Source organism: Gracilinanus agilis, chromosome 2, assembly GCF_016433145.1.
Source record: "Gracilinanus agilis isolate LMUSP501 chromosome 2, AgileGrace, whole genome shotgun sequence".
Classification (NCBI taxonomy): domain Eukaryota; kingdom Metazoa; phylum Chordata; class Mammalia; order Didelphimorphia; family Didelphidae; genus Gracilinanus; species Gracilinanus agilis.
Window position 1 is genome coordinate 666,205,505 of NC_058131.1, and position 12,463 is coordinate 666,217,967.

General features: G+C 39.8%; 1 protein-coding gene across 1 annotated transcript in view; it reads left to right on the plus strand.

Moving 5' to 3' along the window:
• DLG5 (discs large MAGUK scaffold protein 5) overlaps positions 1-12,463 on the plus strand; it is a 158,210-nt gene that overhangs the window by 14,241 nt on the left and 131,506 nt on the right. The gene's annotated exons all lie outside the window — the stretch shown is intronic.

Here is a 12,463-nt window from a genome sequence, read left to right on the forward strand (position 1 = left end):
TAATCCAGCCCCAGGCAAATTTCTCTTCCACAGGTCAGCTTTACACATACTTGAAGAATAGAGTTTGCTAAATTTTATTCCCCCCAAGATAAACAATCTCTGTTCCTTATACTAAAAATATGTTCCTAGGCACTTTACTATCCTTATAAACCTGTTCTGGATTTTCTCCAGATCATCAATGCTCCTACTACTTAACCCAGCAACCCCAAGCAAGAGTATTCCAGCTGTTACGCAACTAGGGCAGACTAGCTTGAAATATCCACATCTATGTACACACATCTATCTATCTATCTATCTATCTATCTATCTATCTATCTATCTATCTTATCTGTCTATCTATCTGTGGTGTAAGTTCCTTGAGGGGAGAGGCTCTTTCTATTTAGCCCCTTTCTGTATCCCCAGCATTTGGCATAGTACTTGGCACCAAGTAGGTGCTTAAAACCTTTCTTGATTGACCAATTTATTGACTTAGGATCATAAAGTTAGCACTGGAAGGGGGCTCAGATATCAGTTAGCCCATTTTATGGGTGAGGAAATGGAAGCAGAGACAGAGTTTGAACCCTTGTTCACTGGGGTGATCTGAGATAGGTGGGATCAGGATATATGAGGAAGAGCTACATAGGCAAGTGTGTGGAAGTGGAAAAGATGTGGTATGGATGGAAGGACAACTGGATATATCAGTCTAGCTAAAGTGGGAGGGTTTGGGTTGGGGAACTGAGGGAAGAGAACACATTCCGTTAAGCTCAGGAGTTTATAGGGGTCGTTTTGTCCCTGCTGGGATGTTTTTGAAACGTTTATATTACAAGTCCAGGAAAATAAGCTCAGGCCTAATGAGAATCAGGCAGCAGCCCCAAGGAGAGACTGAACAGGCTGGGCCTCTGCTTTCAATCATTCCCTTTGTGGTTGGTCCTTCCCCGGAGCCTTCTTGACACACCGCTGGGGGAGGGCTGAGCAGAACTCTCGGGTATCTGTGACTAGGTTTATGCCGGTCCCCGAGCTGAGGGGTTCAGGAAACAGTAGCCGTAGGTGGAGATTGGTGGGAGGAGCAGTGACTGGATCATTAATTCTGTTTGGGGCCGATGTGGATTTTCTTAGGCTGGAGCAAAATTTCTGCACGCCCTTGATTTATTTATCTTAGGAGTCAGCGGAGTCACCCAGTCAGTGACGTAGGTTTGTGAGATTGCAATTGTGTCTCAAGTTCAAAATCATTGATATTTAATGGGGCAGAAATGGATTTTGTAGTTGTAGTAGTACTCCTTGTCCTAGTAGACTCGGGGAGAAATCACATCTTGAGCGGTAAACTGCCTGCCTTCCCTCTTGCACATCCAAACAGGCAGCAAGAGGACTGCCATTTTTATAAGAAGGAACCCCCTATAATTCTTAGTTTTCCTTGTCCTTACTGATGGAAGTGACACCATCCCATGTGCCGTCCCCTCTAAGGCAAGGTAGTTCAGCTCAGGCAGGCTGTTCTCTCTTACACACACAGAATAATGAAATCACTTTTGTATTCCCTGTGTAAGGAGGAACAACTTTTGGTTAAAGGAAACAGTGATTTGATAGGGAAACAAATGTTTTCAATAATCTCATAGAAGATTGCATCTGTGTAGAGCAAAGATTACCTACTTCAGCACTTTTTTCTTTTTCCCTGATTTTATTTTTTAAATGAAAATCTGCCTTTGCTCCCTTCCCCCTATTAAGCAAGAGAAACAACCCCCATAAGAAAAATGTATAGTCAGCAAAACAAATCCCCACATTGGCAGGTCCAAAAAGAAAAGTCTCAACTTGCACTCTGAATGCATCACCTCTCTGCCAGGAGGTGGGTGGCATGTTTTATTATGAGGCATCTGGTATTGTGGTTGTCCATTGTGGGGTCAGGCCCCTCACTCCCCACCCTCAGTTTTCTTGAACCCCTCCTACCTCTGGTTATGATCTTGAGACTCTTCACCATCCTCTTTGTCCTCTTGTGGACACTCTCCAACTTTTTAGGTTTTTGTCTTTTTTATCTTTTTTTTTTTTTATTTTAAACCCTTAACTTCTGTGTATTGACTCATAGGTGGAAGAGTGGTAAGGGTAGGCAATGGGGGTCGAGTGACTTGCCCAGGGTCACACAGCTGGGAAGTGTCTGAGGCCAGATTTGAACCTAGGACCTCCCGTCTCTAGGCCTGGCTCTCAATCCACTGAGCTACTCAGCTGCCCCCCGGTTTTTGTCTTTTAAATGTTTCCCCAACCTGAATACTTTATGCCTGATGTGATCTTTCTAAGCCTGAGTACATCATGACTTCCATCTCCCTGAGTCTAGATATTCTCTTGAATCAAGTAGGGTGAGATTTGCAAAGCACTTGGCAGAGTTCCTGACACATAGTAGGTACATAATAAATGCTTCTTCCTTTCTCTTCCCTTCCATCCCTTCCCCTTGGAAGAGCATTGAGGAAACATGATTTCTGATCTGGATCCTACTTCTCATTCCCTCTAGAACTGAACTGTCAACAAGTCACTTCACCTCTGAGAGATTGTTTCCATATCTATAAAATGGGGAATCTGAGAATCCAGGGAGATAATGACTTTGGAAGTGCTTCGCAAAAGTTAAAGTACTTATGAATGGGAAAAAATTATTAATATAGACCAAAGATTCTTATCCTTTTTTGTATATATGTCATGGAACCCTTTGATAGCCTAGTGAAGCCTATGGGATCTTTTCTCATAAAATATTTTTAAATGAATAAAATAAAATATCTAGGATTAAGGACAGCTGTTTATATTGAAATATATCCTACAGACAAGAAGATAGATCACAATCTGAGGGCTAATCTATTAGAGTAATTTCAAAGTAGTGATGAATACGAATACTATTTTGAGATATCCATAATATAGTATAAAAATATCTTTGATTTCCCCTGAATAATTATTGCTAATCTTACTGTGGTTTGTTGCCTACAGTCATAATTGAAGAAAATAAAAAATTTTAGTTAAAGGTTAATGAAATCAAAGATAGAATTTTTTTCCCCATCCAATTTCACAGATCTAAATGTTTCCAAGGAGTCCAGTTTAAGAATACCTGATATCATTTGGAATCTCGTTTACTCTAAAAAGCTGATAATGGAAAGAAGAACAAATGAAAGCAAATTTGTTAGTCAACAAGTGTTTATTAAACACATGTTTCAGGTACTATGTAAGCACTGTACAAAGAAAGAAAAGACAGTCCCCACTCTTAGTGAGCTTACAGTCCAGTGGGGGAGAGAACATACAAACAACCATGTTCACATGGTGGGAAGGCATCAAGCTTAAGTTGGGTTTTATATGGAGTATGAAGAAAGCCAGAGAGGTTTTTTTCATTTTGGTACTTGGGAAAGTAATTGTCTTGCATTATTTTCTTCAGAACATGCAAATTTGCCTTGTCAGCATCCCCAGGGGGTGCTTAATTATTCTTCTTTGAATTTTTTCCTTGAAAAATAATTACTGATATATTTGCTCTTGAATTGCATTCATTCCCCAAAATATCTCCTCCTCCCTTCTCGAGCAAGCTCTCCTTTGTAACAAAGAATAAAAGAATAAGAAAGCAATTCAGCAAAACATATCAACCTTATCTGACAGTTTACCCAATATTCCACATCTAATTTCCCCCAGGCCTATGTAAAGAAGCCTTCCTTGCATTTTAAGATAAATCAAAAATCTATATCTTTGGTGGGGGGGGTTATTTTATTTTATTATTCTCCCCCCAAAATGCTTTGAAAAAATTATTTTAAAATGACTTATGCTAATTGCTAATCAGAGTATTTAGCTGGACATTTCTTTTTTTTTTGTTCTTTGGAGAGGGAGACAATTTAATAATAAAATTTAACATTTGTTTAGCGCTCTATGTTCCTCAGTGTGGGAAGGTAGGTGGTGGAGTGGATATGCTGGGCTTGGAGTCAGGAAGACCTGAGTTCAAATCCAGTTGCAGATACACACTAGCTTTGTGACCCTGGGCAAGTCACTTAACCCTCTTTGCCTCAGTTTCCTCATCTGTAAAATGAGTTGGAGAAGGAAATGGCAAATCACTTCTGAGTTTTTGCTGAGAAAACTCCAAATGGGGTCACAAAGCCTTGAACATGACTGAAAAAAACCTGAGCAGCAACAAGGTCTACAACATAGATTTTCAGACCCATTTGATCCTCAAGGCAACCCTGGGAAATTGGGAGATGAGGGATTATTCTCTTTATTTGTCAGATGAAGAAACTGAGTCCTAAGGAGGTTGAAATGACCTGCCACATTTCCTCACTGAATGTGGCAGAAGTGAGAGTAGAGCCAGGTCATCACTAGTGCAGTGTTTACCCTAGAAAGCTGATTTTCTGGAGAAGTCACCATGGAAGGAGGTGACTTCCAGAGATCCTTGGCATCTTACCTGACTGGCTATCCCATACAGGTGGAGTTGAAATTCTGAAATTCAGGATATTGGAGACAGTAAATGAGAGAGAACTTGGTGTAGGCTCCTCTCTTGGTTCTTTTTGTAAAAGTAGCCTCTCTTGGTTGCTCATTTTGACAAAACAAACAAACAAAAAACAAACAACAAAACCCAAAAAATAAATGGAGAGATAACCCTGTCTCCAATCTGATTGGTAGAATTGTAGAACCTTTCACTAATTTCAAATGTTATCATGTTTACCTTTGATTGTCCCATCTACCCCACGTATAGCCCAGGTAGGTGAATGACTAAACCCGAGAGGAGTGCTTAGTAGTATTCTTCATTTATTTCTCTTCTTTAAATCTGGGAGTACCCTTTATTAAGGCTTTTGCTTGTTGTTTGCTTGTTGTAGAATCTGGAGACCTAGATTTAAAGCTCTCAGGTTGATGTTTGCTGTGACCTTAGGCCAATCAGAAAGCATTTATTAATGTTATTACTATATAAATGCTATTAATTTATTAAATGCTTACTCACAGTGTACCAAATGCCAAGTATACAAAGCCAACAATAAAAAAAATCTCTAGCCACAAGGAGCTTACATTTTAACATTGTTAAATGTGGACAATGTTTGCACAAATAAATAGATACAAGCTAAATCCAGTTAAATTTTGGGTGGAGAGAGACATCATAGACCTCGTCAGAGATCTGGAAAGTCTCCATGTAGAGACAGTCATGTAACCTTGTCTAGCCTCTATCTCTTTCTGATAAATGGAGATAATTGCATTGGTATTATCTGTCACATAGTAGTATACTGATGTGTAACATTCTATAAATGTATAAATTGCAATATCAATGTGAACTTACTGTTAGTAGCTATCAGTGCTGTCATGGAGAGGTGGGACTGTAGGAAAGTGAGGTTCATGCTGTCCTTATGTTAGGATGAAAAAAAGGGACCTCCTGGTCTCATTTCTCTAAAGAGAAATCAGGTCTAATAATCGGGAGGTCCCTTTTTTTCATCCTAACATAAGGACAGCATGAATAGTCCAGTGGAAGGAGCTCTGAATTTGAGATAAAAGGAACTGGGTTTTTTTTTTTGACAATGCCACTTATCTGTGTGTGACCTTGGTCAAGTAACTTCCCCTCCTTTTGTTTCCATTTCTGTAAAATGAAGGCACGGGACTAGATGACCCTTAAGGACTCTTCTGTAATTCCAGATTTGTTTGAAGTCCTGTGGCTTTGAAGAGCCACATTTGAAAGCTCCTATACTTGGAGTTCTGGGCAGGATTTAGAAGCAGACTTTAGTGAGACTTGAGGGACGATTCATTTGTGAAGGAAATGCAGACTATGACTCAGAAGCCAGGTTATGTTTCTCGAAGAGACTTGTCTCCTGCTCTTTCTTCTGTTCCTTTTCCTGGGTGTGCTTTAAGCCCCAACACTTCGGCGAAGGGCATGCAATGCCTGGCCTCTGAATTTTCTTTGTTGTCTTTCTTTTGCTCTCCTTTTCAAAACTATTTTTGTTCTTTGGCATTGCTTCAGAAGGCTGCTGAGCTGTAGCGTTGAAAATAACCTAGAGTTGGCAGTGTTTGGATTGAGGAGCCAGAGGGCTGCTTGATAAAGGATAGGGAACACTGTCAAGTTTTCACTTCAAAAATGCTTCTAATGGTAACTCTCTGCTAGGAGTTGGTCTGCCAGGCTGTGTGGGCATCTGTTTGGCTGTGGGCATCTTCAAGGAACTTCAGACTTGGCCCTTGTCTTACCCTGCTCCGTCTTCTAGGACACAGTTGGTGTGATGTATGGAACTCACCTTGCCCCAGGAAATTCCCTTGCTGCAAGGTGTCATGGGAAAAACATTGATCAGGGACTTAAAAAAAAACCTGCATTTGTAAACTGGATGGGCAGGACTGGGTAGATTGGAAGGGGAAAGGGGAAAACACTTAGCAAGCATTTATTAAGCACCTAGTATGTGCTAGGAATATAAAGACAAAAATAAAATTGTTCACACCTTCAAGAAGCTTCCATTCTATCAGGAGAAACAACAGGGAACACAGATGAGTTTCAGTTTCCTCATCTGGAGGGACAGAGACAGAGAGACACAGACACAGGAAAGACAAAGACACAGATACTCCCAAGAGTGAAGTGGGGAGGGAGAGAGACAGAGAGATAAACAGAAATAAGACAGAGACACAGAAAAGAAGAGAATGAGTGGAGAGAGAGAGACGGACAGGCACAGAAGAGAGGAGAGAGACAGACAGAGATACACAAAGACAAAACAATAGAGATAGATACACCAATATAGAAGAGAGAGACAGACGTACACAGAGAATAGAGACAGACTCACACAGAGAAGAAAGAAGATGGGGAGAGGGAGAGAGGAAGGGAGACAGAGACAGAAAGATAGACTCAGAAGAGAGAGAGGAGAGAGACAGATACATTGAAACAAGACAGAGAGACACAGATACACACTCAGAAGAGAGTGAGAGGGGAGAGAGACAGAGACAGAGACAGACACGCAGAGAAGAAGGGGGAGAGAGACAGAGACAGACGCAGAGAGAAAAAGCAACATAGCAGATAGATACACGGATATAGAAGAGACAGACAGACATATACAGAGAATATACCCAAATGAATAGACATTTATTGTCTGCTCCGAGCCTAGCACTGGGATACAATAAGCAGGAGGAAAAAGAAATGTCTTCCATTAGAAAGCTTTCATTCTCCTGACACACAAGTAGAGGGGTGGATATAGTATGTAAATAGATAAATGGTAAAAATTTGTGGAGGGAAAAAATAGTAACTCAATTCCATTTGAAAACTATTAAGTGTCTGCTATGTGCCGGGCACTATGCTACTCCCCTGGGATACAAATAAGAAAAAAGAAGCAAGCTTGCCCTCTAGGAGTTTATACTTTAGTGTTAATAAGAGGAGAATTGGGGATTATATTACACACAGAGGGACAGCCTGTGCAAAGAAAGGAAGGTATGTGGGGACTGATATCATGGTAGGGGAACAACAAGTCAATAATTTTGGTTGAATTGCCTTTCCCCTTTGTTCTTAGTTCTGCCCTTTGGGAATAAGCAGGCTGATCTAGTCCCTCTGCCACAGGTTAGCTCTTCATTTATTTAAAAAGTGCTTATTAAGAGGCAGCTAAATGGCTCAGTGGATAAAGCAATAATAGGTCTGGAGTCTGACTCTTCATGACCCCATTTGGGGTTTTCTTGGCAAAGATAGTAGAGTACTTTGCTATTTCCTTCTCCAGCTCATTTTATAAATAAGAAAACTGAGGCCAGCAGAATTAAGTGGCTCACCCAGGGTCATCCACCTAGGAAGTATCAGACTGGATTTGAACTTAGATCTTTCCAACTCTACATCCATTGCTCTATCTACTGCACCATTTAGCTGCCCAAATATAAAAGATACAAGGAAATGTTGAATGTAAGATATGAGTAATAGAGGGAGGGCCATTTGGAAAAGCTACCCGTAGACAAGTCAACCTCTCCTGGCCTCAGTTTCCTCATATTTAAGATGAGGGAGTAGGAATAGATGACATCTGAGGTGCCACCATCTTTAGATCTATGATCCTTTGAGGTAGAGGTGAGAAGGGATTTCATTCCACTCATGGGGCAGTCAGTATAAGAATGGCAAGAAAGTCAGTCTGGCTGGACTGGAGGATGTAGAATGAGCCTGCAAAGGCAGGTTGGGACCAGATGGAAAGGGCTTTAAATGCCAAACAGAGAGAATTATTTTTGACTCTGGGGGCAAGAGAGAGCCAAGGGAGCTTATTAAGGGAGGGAGTGACACCATAAAAGATGTTCTTAAGGAAACTTGTTTTGTGGAGGATGTCTCTGGAGGGGGCAGAAACTTGAGACAGGAAGACCAATGTCAAGGGCTTGAGTTAGGCTCGTGTCCATGTGACTATTGAGAAGGAGATGACTTTGAGACACGGAGCTTAGAAATGAGTTGTGCAAGGGGCAGCTGGGTAGCTCAGTGGATTGAGAGCCAGGCCTAGAGACAGGAGGTCCTAGGTTCAAATCCAGCCTCAGACACTTCCCAGCTGTGTGACCCTGGGCAAGTCACTTGACCCCCATTGCCTACCCTTACCAATCTTCCACCTATAAGTCAATACACAGAAGTTAAGGGTTTAAAAATTAAAAAAAAAAAAAAAAAAAAAAAAAAAGAAATGAGTTGTGCAGATTTGGCAAGTGGTTCGATTTGTGGGGCGACAAAGAGTGAGACGTTAAGAATAACACTGAAGTTATAAATCTGGGAGGCTGGACAGATGGAAGTACCATCAGAAATAAAAGAGTTCAGAATTGCAAATTTGGGGAGAAAAATAATGAATTCTACTTGGAACTAGTTGCATTTGAGATGACTAGGAGATATCCAGTTCAGAATGTCCGATAGGTGGCTGGGGAAGTTGGATTGAAGCTCAGGGGAGAGGATGGGACTGGATAAATAGATCTGTGAATCCTCTAGGGAGATGATAATTGATGATAATTGAACCTATTGGAGCAGATGAGGTCTAAATGATTAAGTGTAACCAGAGAAGAGACCCTAATACTGATCTTTTTTTTTTTTTTTTTTTGGTGGGGTCTAACCAAATTTTGTTTATATCTTGGTAGTGTGTTACAGAATAAAAGGCTAAGGAAACATTGGATTAGATGTCTTCTACAGGCGATCTTCAGCATTTCATTTATGATTACATATACAAAGAGTAATTAAAAGTAACTCATTTAAAGAGTTTTATGAATATTTTAATAAGTACTGCACAAATTAATTTAAGCTCAAATGAAAATAAAGTGCAAAGAACAATAAAAAAGCACTTAAAATGATAGGATTTTTTCTCAGGATGAAATAAAACTATAATGAAATGGAAATATCAATATTACATGGGTAAGAATGCTTTTATTTTATTATCTAAGGTTAGAGAGTAAGATATGGGTGATGACCTAACAAAGAAGAGTGGAAAAAGTGAATAGTGTCATAAGGACCCAGAGAAGAGAGGATCCAGGAGGAGACAGTAACCAAAAACTTTATTTTGCTGAAAGGACTGAAAAAAGACCATCAGATTTGGTAATTAATAGATTGTTGGTAACTTTGGAGTTTCAGTTGAGATGAAGTTGGGAGCTAGATGGCAAAAGACTGAGAAGCAAGTGAGAGGAGAGGAAGTCAAGGTAAGGAGCTTCCAGAAACCTGGCTCTGAAAGGATAGCTTAAGGGAATGGTGACAATTGGGGTTCTAGTGAGTATTTTTTTTTTTTAAGAATAGGAGTAAGTAGGTAGCTCAATGGATAGAAAGCCAGGCCTGGAAATTGAGAGGACCTGAGTTCAAATGTAACTTCAGATACTTCCTAGCTGTTTGATCTTAGATAAATCACTTAACCCCCATTGCCTAGCCCTTGCCTCTCTTCTGTCTTAGAATTAATATTAAGCTAGATGGAAAGGTTTAAAAAGAGAAAAAGGAGATAGGCAGATATAGTGCAGGAGCACTTAAGAACTGATATTAAGACAGAAGGTAAAGGTTTAGAAAAAATAAATAAAAGAATGGAGGAGACATGAGTTTGTGGGCAATAGCGAAGGAACCAATAGGTAGGGAGAGACTGAAGAGAAAAATGTGATGAATGAAGGATCAGGTGTTGGTTTTGGGGAAAGGAGGAGAAAAGACCAACTCTATGAATCTAGAGTAAAGGAGGAGATGGTGAGGAATGAAGCCAGGGATATTTGGGTTAGAGCAAAGAGAGTTGGAGAGAGCTCCCAGTGAATGGCTATTTTCTCACAGTCAGGTATGAGGTGAGAATCCTCAGTAGAGCAAGTGGGGGAAAGGGAAGGTTTTGGAATTTGGAGAAGTTATGGATCAGTCAAGGAAGGGAATGAGATAATCACTTAGCAAGAGTAAGAGTATGAGATTCAGTAACAAATATGGAGTGGACCCTATCAACACATCTGTGACTTTCTTGAGTTACTTTAAGCAGCCCATGAGTAAGTAGGAACAGAGGAGGCTGATGCTGGGAGGAAGGCGCTTTTTTTCACTTTTGTGCACTTCTCTTCTGATGTGAACCGTTATGATTATATAAATAGAAGTCATTAATCATTATTATTAATACTTGCATGCTTTGGAGATTATCCACTTGGATACTTTAGCGGCTGCTGATCGAGATGGTGGCAGTCCTTTATGACTCAGTGGGTCATAGAGTGGGTCATTGATTTAGAGCTGACAGGAACCTTAGAGGTCATTAATTCTACCTCCCTCATTTTATAGATGAGGAGATTGATGACCAGGATTACATGGTTCCTGAAGTGAGAATTTGAAGCCAAGTCTTCCCCTCTGTGTCTGACACTATGTTCTTTTAAAAAAAAAATCCTTTTCTGAGAATCAATATTTTGTATTGGTTCTTTTTTTTTTTTATTTTTTTTTATTTTTTTATTTTAAACCCTTAACTTCTGTGTATTGACTTATAGGTGGAAGAGTGGTAAGGGTAGGCAATGGGGGTCAAGTGACTTGCCCAGGGTCACACAGCTGGGAAGTGTCTGAGGCCGGATTTGAACCTAGGACCTCCTGTCTCTAGGCCTGGCTCTCAATCCACTGAGCTACCCAGCTGCCCCCTTTTGTATTGGTTCTAAGACAGAAGAGTGATAAGAACTAGGTAATGGGAGTTAAGTGACTTGCCCAAGGTCACACAGCTAGGAAGCATCTGAGGTCAGATTTGAACCTGGGACCTCCCATCTCTGAACTTGACTCTCAATCCACTGAGTCACCTAACTTGCCCCTTACTTTGGTGATTTTTTGAGAGTTGCTTTGGCTGAAAAAATTTACACAATTACATGACCTCTCCTGGTGATGAATCTCTCTTGATCTCTCATTTTAACAAACACAAACATACACACATCTATCCAGATACATACTCATACATGCAAGGGTTTAAAAAAATAAAAATAAAAAAAAATGTACGAAGTACTTTTTGGTAACAAAGAATTGGAAGCAAAGTAGATTAACTTAGATTGGTACACAATGTAATGAATTTTATTAGGCCATAAGAAATATGAGTATGATGAATACACATAAGCATGGAAAGACTTATATAAGTTATATAAATTGATGCAAAGTGAACAAAGTTGAACAAAATGCTATATACTGTGACTGCAAGAACAAAAGCATAAGATTTGAGGTTGAATATGTGAAAACTTAAGAACCAAACTTGGCCCCAAAGAAAAGCTATGAGATATGCCCCCCTTCTCTGTCTTCACCCCTCATAAACCAGGAATTGTGACTGTGGAATACTGCCTAGAATATCAGATTCTTGACTTGGTTAATTTTACAACCTTTCTTTTTCCATTTTCAGTATTTTATTTTCAGGGATAGCTTAAAGGGAGAAAATTCTGAGAGGAAAACCATGGGAAAGAGATGATGTCAAAACAAAAAAAAAAGTTTTTATTTTGCTGTATAACAGTATTTATTTTCCCTCTCCCACACCCCAATGAAACTATTAACAACAAAAAAGAAGCAAAAGTCTTCCAACAAATTGACACAAAATTCCAAGTTGACCATACTCTAAAATGCATGCTTCATTCATCATTTTTTTTTTTAACCCTTACCTTCCATTTTAAAATCAATACTGTGTTTTGATTCCAAGGCAGAAGAGCAGTAAGGGATACTCAGTAGGGATTCAGTGACTTGCCCAGAGTCACACAGCTAGGAAGTGTCTGAGGCTAGATTTGATGAACCCAAGATTGTTCCTCTCTAGGTTGGCTCTCAATCCACTGATCCACCTCACTACCCCTTCATTCATCATTTTAAGTCTATCAGCTGGGTGATAAACTTCATTGCCCAACCTCTGAAATTGTGTTTTTTCATTGCATTGATCAGAGTTTTAAAATCTTTCAAAATTTTTTCGGAGTTTCTTGAGAGTGTTGTTTTCATTCTATAAATTATTCTTACTTCACACTGCATCTGTTCAGATTTTATTTTGAAAAAAGTTTGCAAAGGCATTCAAGTATATTCTGTCGTTTTAGTCTAGAGTGTCCTTTTGAGGCTTTCTATCCCTTCTGCCTTATGTTTGCTTGGATGCCTCCTCTGCCAGATGCCAGG